Source organism: Humulus lupulus, chromosome 8 (assembly GCF_963169125.1).
Source record: "Humulus lupulus chromosome 8, drHumLupu1.1, whole genome shotgun sequence".
Classification (NCBI taxonomy): domain Eukaryota; kingdom Viridiplantae; phylum Streptophyta; class Magnoliopsida; order Rosales; family Cannabaceae; genus Humulus; species Humulus lupulus.
Window position 1 is genome coordinate 90,390,953 of NC_084800.1, and position 16,146 is coordinate 90,407,098.

A 16,146-nucleotide genomic window follows, 5' to 3' on the forward strand; every position below is an offset into this window, starting at 1 on the left:
AGTCCGTGCAGGTGCGGCGTCAGGTGGCGGCTCGACGGCTTCGTCAGCGGCTGGAAGCTTGGCTGCTCGGTTTGGAGGCTTAGCTTGGTGAATGGCAAGCTGCCATGTGGCAGCGTGGGGGAGCAGAATTTTGCTTGGGCTTTGGCTGTTTTGGGCTTAATTTTGGGCCATTCCATCTTCAAAAATGCCATTTTCTTCATGATTTCTTCAATTTTAATTCTTTATTTCCTCTTTCTTTTTCTTTGTGTCAAAAATCATTTTATTTCTTGAAAATTAAACTCAAATTAAATTAAAATTAATATTTTCAAATATAAAATATATGACAATAAATCCATGAAAATATTAATTAAAACTTAATTAATTTTACACTTTTAAGACTAATAAAATGATATTTTTGAGCACTAATCAGCATGACTCCCCCAAATTCCTTAATGACGTAAACCAGGTTCACGACCATTCCATAATTCTAGTGGTGTCTTGAAGACAGCTTTGAGATGGCACAACATTTAAAAAATGTCACATGCGATCTAGGTATTATGTCTCCAGAAAAGATATGGGTAAGAAGTTGGTAGAGTTGAATATCATATCATAGAACACACATTTTCATAAATGTGGGATTCAAACCGCTCGGCAACACCGTTTTATGAGGAGTCCCTGGGGCAGTTGCTTTAGACAATTCTCCAAGTTCAATTAAATGATCATGGTTCTGATTATCCAAATATCCTCCACCCCAATCAGATTGCAAGATCTTTAACATTTTACCAAATTTGGTTTTGAAGCCATAGCAATGAATTCTTTGAACTTCTTAACAAATTCTCATAATTCTTATGCATTAGGTACTTACATGAGTCCCTAGAGCAATCGTCAATGAAAGTGATGAAATACTCATAAGCACCCCTCACTTAAATAATCATTTGTCCCCAGACATCTGAATATACTAGCCCTAGTGGCTCTTTGGGCATTTCTCCCATCACAAAGAATGGACGTTTTGTCATTTTGCCCTCGAAACAAGATTCACAAACTGGTAGGTCACCCTAGGTGAGTTCCCTCAAAGGCCCAACCTTTGTTAGTCTTTGAATCATATCATAGAAAATAAGACCAAATCGTAGATGCCAAAGGTACGTCATTCTAACGTTATTGACCTTTTATCGTTTAGTTGTCCTAGGTTTAGCTATTTAGACAATTCATTTTTTAGTACATATGGTTTGTTTGGTTGACATAGGTATAGCTCATTTTCCATACATCCACCCCACAATCCAAATCCATTTAAAGAAATAGGATTTTAGTACTTGTGAAAGTAACTAGAAATTATTGTTGATGTAATAAGGAAAATTGAAATTAAAATTCCCACTAAAAATTGGAATAAAATAAACATTGTTTTAAAACAATATATTTATTTTTAAAATTCATTCAAGCTTATCATTTTGCCTTGGGTAATACGAATAACCCTTGTTGGATTCCAAACTTTAGCTTTTCATCTTTCACGACTTTCCTAATGCTAAGAAGTTGTAAAAAAGTACATGCATATTTAGTAAATCATGATTCAAAGATCTAAAACGGAATAACCATCCTCTAAAATCACATGCTTCCAAGAGAAATATTTAATTATCTTGGGTTCTATATGCCTTGAGTATTTGGCAATCTTGTCTCGATTCTCAGTCTCCTTGCAGTCGGAAACTTTCTCCTTTTTTGTACTTGTAATCAGGCCTTGCTCCAAGATGCTTTGCAGCATTTGGTATCTTGCCAAATGACTTCTTGTTCTTTTTGTTTGAATTACTTCCTCATTTTCTCTTCGAAGAAGAAGCTTAAGGAAACTTCTCCTTGAGCATGTTTGGAAGTATTAGCCTTCTTTCCTTTGCTTGATCCACCATCAACAATCCTCCTTGAAGGATTCAATGATCATTGCATAGGAAAAATAGGAATATCTATGATTATCATGAACTCGATGTTGTCCATAATCAATACCATGTTGATGTTGGACTAACATTTCGTGAGGTTCTCATCATAGAGTAAGATTTTAGAGGTTAGATAGAGTATGTGGTGTGAAACCTAGAGTTATTATCAACTAAATAGAAATTAACGAATTGCTTGACAAATATTTATTCATCAAATTTTTAGAAATAGCATAACATACAAAATGTTTTGAGATGAGAAAAATAGTAAAACACTTATCGTCTATTTCTAAGGTACTTTAACTAGTCATGAACCCATGTGTTCCGGTAGACGAGAGTCATAAATATTCACTTAGTTAAATAGAGAAACACCTCAATTAATAAAAAGTCCTAGACTTTTATTAACTATCTATAAATTCGATCAAAATAACAAAAACCCATGTGTCCCGATAGGCGAGAGTCATAAATATTTCTTACTTTATGAGTTTGACCTATAGTTTCAATTATTATAGACTTAATTTATATAGTCATCGTAAGGATGAGTCTAAAGAAGGTCCATCTATAACCATCTATCCTAAGAAATTTCACCATGTTAAGAAGCCCAGTGAGGACCTTCCTTAGGGAGACGAAATCAAAGCATCATGAGGCCTCATTGAACTATGTCCTTGTTAAGTCAACGGTGGAGATCGAATTCAAATGTTTAAAAACCCATTATTAAATCTTTTACTATTTTATTCTTTTGAAAATTAACAACTCAGGCTTGCCAAATTATTAAAATAATCAATAAACCATAGTTTATAATTTTCCTATTAATTCTAAAATTACCATTGAAAATTAATCAAAAAATTAGAATTAATTTGTTTCTAATCAATTATTATGTTCAACTAAATGATTAACCTAATACAATTAAGTCTAACTTAGGTAAATGAGCCTTAACAATTCGAGCTTGCATGAAGGGGATCTGAGTTTAGTATGTCGTACCCACTACTAATGCTCCCTAACTTCTACACAAAGCCCCAAAAGATAGAAATTTGAACCTTCGTCTTATTAATTGTTATTCAATTGATTATGCTCAATCTAGTAATGCAAAACAAATAGGCATTCACAAGTGGAACTACCCACAAGAGATGAATTTAAACTTTACATGTTTAATTTGGTCCAAATAAAACCTATCAAGATTATGACCCGTTTTATTTGATCGTTTTCCCATCATCTAAAATAATAGGTCATCATTATAAGTCGTCATCTAAGCACAAATTTGTAAAAAAGACAATTATAATGATGCATTACATGCTAATTAATTGGATGGATCTAGCATACAATCTATATGACATGTTACTAATTTATGCATGTACACATTTATTACCAAAATAAATAAGTTGCTAAAATATATTAACCAATCAATTTCATGAAATCAATCAATTAATTAATTACAATTAATTTTAATTCAATCAATCTTAATATATTATTCAAATTAAAAATTAATTCAATTGTTCCCATTTAAAAAAAATATCATTATTCTCTTTTTGGAAAATAAATTACCAAAATTGATATTTACTTACACAAAATATACCATTTATTAAGAAATTAAATATACAAATTCAAGAAATTAAATATGGGATGGAATTGAATGCTACGATGCAAGAAAATATGAAACACACTTTGCGAGCAATTTTACTATGGACGATCAATAATTTTCCAGCATATGGTATTTTTTCTGGCCATTGTGTGAGGGATATAAAGCATGCCCAATTTTTTAAGAGAACACACATAGTGTTAGATTGACTCACAGTAAGAAAGTCGATCATGTATATGGGTCATAGATGATTTCTACATCCTAATCATCCATTTCCATATGTATGAAGATGAATTGCTCATTCGACTTTTTTCATGGAGCCTTCTTTGTTTTCATGTATTAATACGAAGCCAAATAATGAAGATCGAGCAAGAGCACTTACCAATCGCTTAGCATTAGCAGATAAAGGAATGATGTTATTGGTAGCTTATAACTATGGGTATGAAATGATGTCTTATTTTTAGTTATAATTTAATCTTTTCAAATATTAATAAATAATGATTGGCATTGTTTTTATAGACGTCACTGGATGTTGCTAGTCATTTATGCATACATCCAGGTTGTATATTTTTTTTATCCAGCTGGTAGTGATCCAATAGAAGATGTTGTGATTGTAGTCAAAAAGTTAGTTTTATTTCAACTTTGTAACACAATGCATTTGGATTTTTAAGTGCGTTATCTAATTTAAAATTTATTTATTTTTTAGTGCATTTGGATTCCACAATGCTTTAAATAATCCGAGAATGAAGGTCGGGGGCATCATTTGGTTTCTAGTCCAAGTATGATGCTTTAAATTGAACCTGAAACTTGTTTCATTTGATTTATTTTGTATAATTAATTGATTAATTATTATGAATTATGTAATATATATATGTGCAGGGTTCCCGACAAACTAATGATACTTTGTGCGGTCTTTACGTCATGCGGCTAATGAGAGATTTAACTTTGGAGAAAGGTCCAAAAGAATATATTTCGAAGCAGTAAGTTCTTAACATATCTTTATATTTTCAATTATCATGACACTACTAATGTATGATTTGATATTGAATTTTATTTTTGTAGTGTCATGAAAAAACCATATATACAATGGATGAGATCAGCACTGTGCGTGAGGAATGGGTGGACTACTTCACTGAGTATATGACATCATGACTACTGTACTTAGACTTTTAGTTAGCTTATTAGTTTATGGGCTAATAACTACTTACTTGCAACATATATTCACAATATATATACACTTTCTATGAGTTTTTAGGTAATATTTTAGATAACATGTTATCACATATATATTTCATTATCTTGGGTTCTATATGCCTTGAGTATTGGGCAATCTTGTCCCAATTCTCAGTCTCCTTGCAGTTGGAAACTCTCTCCTTTTTTGTACTTGTAATCAAGCCTTGCTCCAAGATGCTTTGCAGCATTTGGTGCCTTGTTGTAATGCCCCAAATTTCCTAATAAGGTTTAGGACCTTGATTAGGAGGCCGGGAGGGCCATAATTGCTTTATTATGCTATTTAATGATAATATGCATGTTTAGGTGTATTAAATATGCATGTGAACCCATTTGTGATTAATTGGGTGATTTTCATATTTTGGCCATTTCGGGCATTTTTGGCATATATGTGAAATGGGCGTGGTGCTTTGTTATTATCTGGTTATGCTAGGGCTACCCAGCACAAGACGATCCTAGGAGGTAAGCTAGTGGGAAAGTCACAACGGGATTTAAGCTTGACTCGGAGTAAGTCAAGGGGTATTTAGAGCATTACCGGGTTATTGGGTAATGGGAATTAATATTTGGTGATAAATTGGGAGTTAGTAAGGTCAGGGGGAAATTCTGGAAGTTTTGACTATAATGTCCCCGGGGGTGTTTTCGGGACCCCAAGCATTAGGTTTTATTGGAAGCTACTTAAGCTTGAAGTAACTTTTTAAGAAAATAAAAAGAACGTTCTGTACGTTCTCTCTCCCTAAAAGTTCCCTTTTCGTTTCCCGATCGCATTTTCGAAGGTAACTTGAGTTCTAGGACTCGGAATCAAGCGAGGATTGAGGCATAGCAATCCTAAGGAAGATTAGAAGCTCATTAGCCGGACTCAATCGGAGGTAATTCAAGTTTAAGTTTTTAAAAGTTTTTAAGCTTGAATTGGATTTTGTGAATCGTTGAGTTTTTAGTTTGTTTGAGCCTTGGGTTTTGGTGGTTTTGGACCATTGGGGAGTTTGGGAACTTTGATTTGATGATTTGGAAATGTTTGGATGGGTTTTTGGAAGGTTTGAAAATGGAAAAAACGAAGAAAAGTGGCTGGTGCGAGGTTGGGCCGCGGCCCTGTTCTTGGGCGCCGCGGCCCTAGCTTGAAGAAGATGGAGGAGGCTCTGCCAGGGGGGCGGGCCGCGGCATGGCCATGTAGGGTCGCGGCCCTTAAGGGAAAAATTTCCCAAAAGTGTGTTTTTGTGATGGAACCTTAGCCCTAAGGGCCTGGGATCGATCCTACTACCTAGTTGAGTGGGATTCGATGTCTCGGAGGCTTGGGTTGGGTTTGGAAGTATTTATTTACTCATTTTGATGAGGTTTTATATTATGGTTGTGACTAGGTTATCACTAGAGGCTTGGAATCGGGATCGTTCTTGTGGCTCGTTTGTTGGTAACCTGTGCTTGGACCCAAGGTAAGAAAACTGCACCCCATATGTGACATGCATGGTTGTGATTGATGCATGTTGGATGTTTAAATGTAAACATTGATAGCATAATGAATGCTTGGCAATCTTGCCCATTTGCATATGATTATTACTGAGGCGTGCTGGATGATTAAGTGTAATGCATGTGATGCATGAGAAACATGTGATTAGGGCATGCCGTGAATGATGTATATGAGATTGGTCAGAGCTTGAGTCTCTGAGTTTGTGCATGATCATAATTATGCCAGCAACTGTTTAGTAAGCATGCTGAATGCCCTATTCTTGGATAATTGGCATATGATACACATTGATAGCATTGCTTACCTGTGCATGGTACTGACTAATAAGTCAGATTTGGCAAAGGTGCTAGTATCAACTGTGAAGCTGTGACTTATTAGTCAGGTTCGGCAGTGGTACTGGGCACTGATCACGTTGAGCTGACTCATTAGTCAGGACGGCCTTAGCGTGTATCACGCAAGCCAACAAGATTGGATCTAATCGACTGTCAGCATTGAATGACTCAAAGAGCATTAATGCCAGATCGACCTCGAGGGTCGATGAATGAAATAAGCGCTTGAAGGCTAGTGGCTTACTTAGCAGCCACTCTCCCACTTGAAGCAGTGACATGCATGGCAGTCACTCAGTATGGTTTACCAGAACCTGTTGAAGGCTAGAGGCTTACCCAACAGCCACCCTTCCATTTGAATTAGTGACTTGCTTGTCAGTCACTCAATATGGTTTACCAGAACCTATTGAAGGCTAGAGGCTTACAAAACAGCCACCCTTCCATTTGAATTAGTGACTCGCTTGTCAATCACTCAGCATGGTTTATCGGAACCTCAAGTGTTGCGACACTCATTTGATGAATATTATAAGCACTTGAAGGCTAGTGGCTTACCTAGCAGCCACTCTTCCAATTGGTTAGTGACTTGTTTGGCAGTCACTCATCTGATTAGGATTGACTTGATAGTCCTCCAATCAGAAGGCCAGGATTTCTTATCCTGGATACCCCAGCATCTGTTTGAGTACATTTGCATGCTGAATAGAGCTATGAATGCTAGGCATGCTAGATATGATTTGAAATCATGATATGACTGTTTATGAGCATATGAGTTTTCTTGCTGGGCTTCGGCTCACGGGTGTTTTGTGGTGCAGGTAAAGGCAAAAGAAAGCTGGACCATCCTTGAGTTGGAGAGCTTAGGTGATGACGTGTACATATGCAGCTGCTCGACCAACACCTAGGCGAGGTTTGAAAGTGGAACTAGGGCTGAACCCTATTTTGCCGCTTAGAACGGCCTGTTGTAAACACTTTCTTGTAATAAACTCTGAAATTATATTTTTGGGATCCCAATGTATACAGTAAACGTTCTAGTGAAACGTTATATCTTAACCAAAGTTTTTAACCCCTAAACCGCTAATCATACTTAGCTACACGTTTATGGCCAAATGATTCGATTAACGAGTTTAGCACTGTTTGCAACGTGCACTGTAGCGGTCCCTGGAGTTGGGGCGTTACAATTTTGGTATCAGAGCATGCCATGGTTTATGTGTTCCTGAAGACAAGCTGGGCATGTACACTCATCACTAAAGATAGCTTCACTCAAGGAATGGTAACTATTTTTGTGGTTATGTGCTTAGCTGCTTAAATAGATTATGAATGCTTTACCTGCACAGTGCATTAGGGAGCATGAGATTCTGATAGAGCTTGGCTCTTGACTGTTTGATTATATGCTCCATGGATATATTTATGAATATGGTCATTTGGTTACCTGCTCCATGATTACATAATTGTGATATTTTCATGCTTGATTTGAGGCATGGTGTGAATGTTGGAAGAGCAGGGATTTTGATTGATGTATGAATACCATGGGAATGTTTATAGCACTGCAGTGATTTGTGATGTGGTGTGGAAAGATTGATCCCGTGGGGGAAAGCTCATGATATGCTCATTGTGTCTAATGGGTCAAGTTATTGACTGCAGAACAGGTTTATAGCCAAGGCAGATAATAAGGCCTGGTGGTGGTTATTCAGAGGCTGGGGAATTTCAGCCAGGGGTTGAGTTCTTTATCTGCCCCTCAGAGTTTTCAACAGATAGTCACAGATTTGCAATCAAGATTGCAGAGGCATGAGGAAGAGATCAGGTGTCTGAGGCAACATCAGAATCTGTTGGGGAGCACCTCTTCCTATGTTGTGCCAGGAATGGCACCAGGTTTGGCTCAGCCTAGGGTTGAGAGCAGATAGGAATTTCTCTGTGAAAGATTCCAGGAGTATTACCCTCCAGTTTTTGAGGGAGGCCTAGATCCATTTAGAGCTGAGCAATGAATGGGCATGATCAGTTCTATTCTTGATAGTATGGGGCTAGTAGGTCACGATAGGGTGATCTGTACTACTTTTGTATTGCGGGATGATGCCCAGACGTGGTGGGAAGTGATATCCCAGACACGAGACACAACTGTGATGGATTGGAAAGAATTTAGGCAGTTGTTTAATGAAAAATATTATTGTGATGTGGCCAAGGCTGCCAAGATGAATGAGTTTCTGAATCTCGTTCAGGGAAAGGCATCAGTAACCGAGTATGTTAATAAGTTTAATGGGTTGACCAAGTTTGCTTTAGACATGGTACCCACGGATGTAGCTCGGAAGGAAAGGTTTGTTCAAGGATTGAATCCTGGAATAGCTCAGGGCATCAGAGTTGCCCCAGTGCATGAAGTCTCTACCTACGCTCAGGTGGTAGAGAAGGCTCTTGCTGTTGAAAGCATCAGAGATGAGGAAAAGAGTGCCATGAGGCATGGAGCTCAGATAGTGGTACCTCCACTTATTGGAGCAAGCAAGAAGAAAAGCTGGAAGCCTTACCCAGAATGCGCTCGGTGCAAGAGGCATCATCTGGGAGAGTGCCGAGCAAGGTCATGTTTTGCTTGTGGCATGGTTGGACATCTCAGAAAGGATTGCCCAAGGCTAAGAGAGCTTGAGCAAATGAGGATAGACAGCTCGACTCCAGCTCGAGTGTTTATTCTAGAGCGGTCAGAGTCTGGGACAGAGACTAGTTCCTTAGGAGTGGCAGGTCAGTTCTCTAGTATGAAATTTTGAGTTATGCTGATTGGTTTTGGTACCATGCTGTTCTTTTGTTTGTTGCATATAAAGAGGCATAAAGTTGATATGCTAATCACATGGTCATGTTACGAAAAAAAAATGATACTGTATTGGTGATTTAAGAAATAATTTGGGTTATGGAAATGACTCATCAATGATATTGATAAAGCTGGTTATGACTGGCTTGGGTGTGATATGAGAATAGAAAGCCTTGAGGCAGTTGGCGTTGTGCATAGCTTTGGTATGCTGATGACGACTGTATGGAGAGCTAGAGTTTTATGGCAGAGAGATGCATAGAGCTCTTAGCTAATGTGGTGGATACCACTTAGATTGTGTCAGAGGGATCAGGACAAGCTGGACTAGTATGTGAGTTCCTGAATGTGTTTTCAGGGGATTATCCAGGATTTCTGTAATATGAAGAGATAAAATGGTGGTTTGATTAGTGCCAAGGATAGAGTTGAATTGGGGGCATTGTATTGAATGGCTTAGTAGAGTTATAAGAACTCGAGGCTTAGATACTGAGTGAGAAGGAATTCTCAAGAGTTGATCTTTGGCTTGGTTAATACCAGTTAGGGATCAGGGGAAAAGGATATGGAAAAGGCTGTGTTTAAATCAGATAAAGAGCACTAGGAAGTGCTGGATTGCATTTTGAGAACTTGTTTAATGCTAGGTGTTTATGGATCAGATGAACAGAGCGTTCAAGGGATTATTTGAATTGGAATTTGTGATCGTCTGGGACGATGGTATTGTGGTGTATTCTCTGTGGAGTTTGCTAAGGACAAGGGATACCTTGGAAGGCGAGAGTGCCCTTGGTTGGGCATGGTTTTATATGTGATTTGTGGAAAGAATTCTGAGTTTCTGTTTGCAGATCAGAAACAATTGGAAGGTTGTTATGACACCTCAGTGATACAGAGAAAAGATTGTTTATGTAACACGTTGGTGAAAGAATTTGATCAGAACTAGAGTAGGGTTTCTGGTAGGACAATGGACAGTTCTGTTTTTGAGATTATTATCTCAGAGGAGCTAAAAGGAAAGATGACTAAGTGAATCTCAGATAAGAAAGATTGAATGGAAGTCCTAGTTGGATTGGCTAAGGGTGATACAGTGTCAGGTATGAATCTATTGTGATATAAGGGTCATAAGGATCAGACTTGGGGTCTGATGGACACTGGGATTTAATGGGAGATTCTGGGTGAATCTCATGTCACTTTCTGATTCTCTTCGTTCAGGCATCATGTTAGTGTACCAGAGTATGAAAGTTTTATGATGATGGCCTGAGATGAAGAGGGGTATAATGGAATGTGTGGTAAAGTTCTTAACCTGTTAGCAGGTCAAGACAGGGCATTCAGAATCGGTAAGGTCATGGCAGCCTTTGAGTATTGTATAATAGAAATAAGAAAGCATCGCGATGGGTTTCACGATGGGGCTACCCAGGAGGGTGGGTCAGCATGATTGACTTGGGTCATTTTGGACCAATGTTGTGAGTAAATGTATTTTTGCTTGTAAGAATGAGTAACACAGCGGATCAGTAGTCAAATCTCTTTGTGAAAGAGATAGTGCGCCTTCATGAAATTTAAGTTCTATTTTATTAAATGAAGACTCTATTGTCACTTCCAGGTTATGGAAGAGTGAGGGAAGGCGATGAATATATAGATGGGATTCAGTACAGTTAATTGTTCTCAGGCTGATGATAATCAGAGGGAGAATTGTCCAGAGCTAAAAAGGTATCTTATGAGATAAGGTATGGTAGAACATGTTCATCACCCTTTCATTGGAGTGAGAAGGGTGAGATGTTATGTCTGGATCATGAGATGGTTCAGGGGACCATTGAGATTATTAGAGGTTGGAGCATAGATGCTCACTTCTCAGATTTAATGGAAAAGTGTTACTAAATTGAAAAGCAGGAATATGAAGTTCCAGATAGGAAGTTGTGTTTTCCTAAGGAATCATCATGGTAAGGGGTGATGAGTAAAGGCAGGTTGAGCCTAGATTGGTATGACAGTTTGAGTCCTAGATAGGACTGGTCAAATTATCTTTTGTTGGACCATAGTTTTGGTTTTGATGGTTGTACATTGTGTTATGTATTCTCATGCAGTGGACATGGGTTGAAAGAACTTATGAATTGAGTTGTGAGAATTTGGAAACTAAGGCTAAGTTGTCTTGAAAAGAATAGCCAGTCCAGATATAAGACAAAAAGAATAAGGTTCTGAGGAACAAAGTATACCTTGATTTAAGGTATATTGCAGAAACAGTGAGGTCGAGAGAACGACCTGGGAAACTGGAATCAGTTATGTGGAATTCATATTCCGGGCAGTTCAGATAAATTTCGAGGACGAAATTTCTGTAAGGAGGGGATAGTTGTAATGCCCCAAATTTCCTAATAAGGTTTAGGACCTTGATTAGGAGGCCGGGAGGGCCATAATTGCTTTATTATGCTATTTAATGATAATATGCATGTTTAAGTGTATTAAATATTCATGTGAACCCATTTGTGATTAATTGGGTGATTTTCATATTTTGGCCATTTCGGGCATTTTTGGCATATATGTGAAATGGGCGTGGTGCTTTGTTATTATCTGGTTATGCCAGGGCTACCCAGCACAAGACGATCCTAGGAGGTAAGCTAGTGGGAAAGTCACAACGTGATTTAAGCTTGACTCGGAGTAAGTCAAGGGGTATTTAGAGCATTACCAGGTTATTGGGTAATGGGAATTAATATTTGGTGATAAATTGGGAGTTAGTAAGGTCAGGGGGAAATTCTGGAAGTTTTGACTATAATGTCCCCGGGGGTGTTTTCGGGACCCCAAGCATTAGGTTTTATTGGAAGCTACTTAAGCTTGAAGTAACCTTTTAAGAAAATAAAAAGAACGTTCTGTACGTTCTCTCTCCCTAAAAGTTCCCTTTTCGTTTCCCGATCGCATTTTCGAAGGTAACTTGAGTTCTAGGACTCGGAATCAAGCGAGGATTGAGGCATAGCAATCCTAAGGAAGATTAGAAGCTCATTAGCCGGAGGATTTAGTTGGAAACTACTCAATCAGAGGTAATTCAAGTTTAAGTTTTAAGTTTTTAAAAGTTTTTAAGCTTGAATTGGATTTTGTGAATCGTTGAGTTTTTAGTTTGTTTGAGCCTTGGGTTTTGGTGGTTTTGGACCATTGGGGAGTTTGGGAACTTTGATTTGATGATTTGGAAATGTTTGGATGGGTTTTTGGAAGGTTTGAAAATGGAAAAAACGAAGAAAAGTGGCTGGTGCGAGGTTGGGTTGCGGCCCTGTTCTTGGGCGCCGCGACCCTAGCTTGAAGAAAATGGAGGAGGCTCTGCCAGGGGGGCGGGCCGCGGCATGGCCATGTAGGGCTGCGGCCCTTAAGGGAAAAATTGCCCAAAAGTGTGTTTTTGTGATGGAACCTTAGCCCTAAGGGCCTGAGATCGATCCTACTACCTAGTTGAGTGGGATTCGATGTCTCGGAGGCTTGGGTTGGGTTTGGAAGTATTTATTTACTCATTTTGATGAGGTTTTATATTATGGTTGTGACTAGGTTATCACTAGAGGCTTGGAATTGGGATCGTTCTTGTGGCTCGTTTGTTGGTAACCTGTGCTTGGACCCAAGGTAAGAAAACTGCACCCCATATGGGACATGCATGGTTGTTATTGATGCATGTTGGATGTTTAAATGTAAACATTTATAGCATAATGAATGCTTGGCAATATTGCCCATTTGCATATGATTATTACTGAGGCGTGTTGGATGATTAAGTGTAATGCATGTGATGCATGAGAAACATGTGATTAGGGCATGCCGTGAATGATGTATATGAGATTGGTCAGAGCTTGAGTCTCTGAGTTTGTGCATGATCATAATTATGCCAGCAACTGTTTAGTAAGCATGTTGAATGCCCTATTCTTGGATAATTGGCATATGATACACATTGATAGCATTGCTTACCTGTGCATGGTACTGACTAATTAGTCAGATTTGGCAAAGGTGCTAGTATCAACTGTGAAGCTGTGACTTATTAGTCAGGTTCGACAGTGGTACTGGGCACTGATCACGTTGAGCTGACTCATTAGTCAGGACGGCCTTAGCGTGTATCACGCAAGCCAACAAGATTGGATCTAATCGACTGTCAGCATTGAATGACTCAAAGAGCATTAATGCCAGACCGACCTCGAGGGTCGATGAATGAAATAAGCGCTTGAAGGCTAGTGGCTTACTTAGCAGCCACTCTTCCACTTGAAGCAGTGACATGCATGGAAGTCACTCAGTATGGTTTACCAGAACCTGTTGAAGGCTAGAGGCTTACCCAACATCCACCCTTCCATTTGAATTAGTGACTTGCTTGTCAGTCACTCAGTATGGTTTACCAGAACCTATTGAAGGCTAGAGGCTTACACAACAGCCACCCTTCCATTTGAATTAGTGACTCGCTTGTCGGTCACTCAGCATGGTTTATCGGAACCTCAAGTGTTGCGACACTCATTTGATGAATATTATAAGCGCTTGAAGGCTAGTGAATTACCTAGCAGCCACTCTTCCATTTGGTTAGTGACTTGTTTGGCAGTCACTCATCTGATTAGGATTGACTTGATAGTCCTCCAATCAGAAGGCCAGGATTTCTTATCCTGGATACCCCAGCATCTGTTTGAATATATTTGCATGCTGAATAAAGCTATGAATGCTAGGCATGCTAGATATGATTTGAAATCATGATATGACTGTTTATGAGCATATTAGTTTTCTTGCTGGGCTTCGGCTCACGGGTGTTTTGTGGTGCAGGTAAAGGCAAAAGAAAGCTAGACCATCCTTGAGTTGGAGAGCTTAGGTGATGACGTGTACATATGCAGCTGCTCCACCAACACTTAGGCGAGGTTTGAAAGTGGAACTAGGGTTGAACCCTGTTTTGCCGCTTAGAACGGCCTGTTGTAAACACTTTCTCGTAATAAACTCTGAAATTATATTTTTGGGATCCCAATATATACTGTAAACGTTCTAGTGAAACGTTATATCTTAACCAAAGTTTTTAACCCCTAAACCGCTAATCATACTTAGCTACACGTTTATGGCCAAATGACTCGATTAACGAGTTTAGCACTGTTTGCAACGTGCACTGTAGCGGTCCCTGGAGTTGGGACATTACACTTGCCAAATGAATTCTTGTTCTTTTTGTTTGAATTTCTTCCTCATTTTCTCTTCGAAGAAGAAGCTTAAGGCAACTTCTCCTTGAGCATGTTTGGAAGTATTAGCCTTCTTTCCTTTGCTTGATCCACCATCAACAATCCTCCTTGAAGGATTCAATGATCATTGCATAGGAAAAATAGGAATATCTATGATTATCATGAACTCGATGTTGTCCATAATCAATACCATGTTGATGTTGGACTAACATTTCGTGAGGTTCTCATCATAGAGTAAGATTTTAGAGGTTAGATAGAGTATGTGGTGTGAAACCTAGAGTTATTATCAACTAAATAGAAATTAACGAATTGCTTGACAAATATTTATTCATCAAATTTTTAGAAATAGCATAACATACAAAATGTTTTGAGATAAGAAAAATAGTAAAACACTTATCGTCTATTTCTAAGGTACTTTAACTAGTCATGAACCCATGTGTTCCGGTAGACGAGAGTCATAAATATTCACTTAGTTAAATAGAGAAACACCTCAATTAATAAAAAGTCCTAGACTTTTATTAACTATCTATAAATTCGATCAAAATAACAAAAACCCATGTGTCCCGATAGGCGAGAGTCATAAATATTTCTTACTTTATGAGTTTGACCTATAGTTTCAATTATTATAGACTTAATTTATATAGTCATCGTAGGGATGAGTCTAAAGAAGGTCCATCTATAACCATCAATCCTAAGAAATTTCACCATGTTAAGAAGCCCAGTGAGGACCTTCCTTAGGGAGACGAAATCAAAGCATCATGAGGCCTCATTGAACTATGTCCTTGTTAAGTCAACGGTGGAGATCGAATTCAAATGTTTAAAAACCCATTATTAAATCTTTTACTATTTTATTCTTTTGAAAATTAACAACTCAGGCTTGCCAAATTATTAAAATAATCAATAAACCATAGTTTATAATTTTCCTATTAATTAGAATTAATTTGTTTATAATCAATTATTATGTTCAACTAAACGATTAACCTAATACAATTAAGTCTAACTTAGGTAATGGAGCCTTAACAATTCGAGCTTGCATGAAGAAGACCTGAGTTTAGTATGTTGTACCCACTAATAAGGCTCCCTAACTTCTACACAAAGCCCCAAAACATAGAAATTTGAACATTTATTTTATTAATTGTTATTCAATTGATTATGCTCAATCTAGTAATGCAAAACAAATGGACATTCACAAGTGGAACAACCCACAAGAGATGTATTTAAACTTTACATGTTCAATTTGGTCCAAATAAAACCTATCAAGATTATGACTCATTTTATTTGATCGTTTTCCCATTATCTAAAATAATGGGTCATCACTATAAGTCATCATCTAAGCACAAATTTGTAAAAATGACAATTATAATGATGCATGATATGTTAATTGATTGGATGGAGGTAGCATACAATCTATATGAGATTTTACTAATTTATGCATGTGCACATTTATTTCCCAAATAAATGAGTTGCTAAAAAATATTAACCAATCAATTTCATGAAATTAATCAATTAATTACAATTAATTTTAATTCAATCAATCTTAATATATCATTCAAATTAAAAATTAATTCAATTGTTCTCATTTAAAAAAAATATCATTATTCTCTTTTTAGAAAATAAATTACCAAAATTGATATTTACTTGCACAAAAATATAGCATATATTAAGAAATTAAATATACAAATCTGAGAAATTAAATATGTGATGGAATTGAATGCTATGATGTAAGAAAATATGAAACTTTCACTTTGCGAG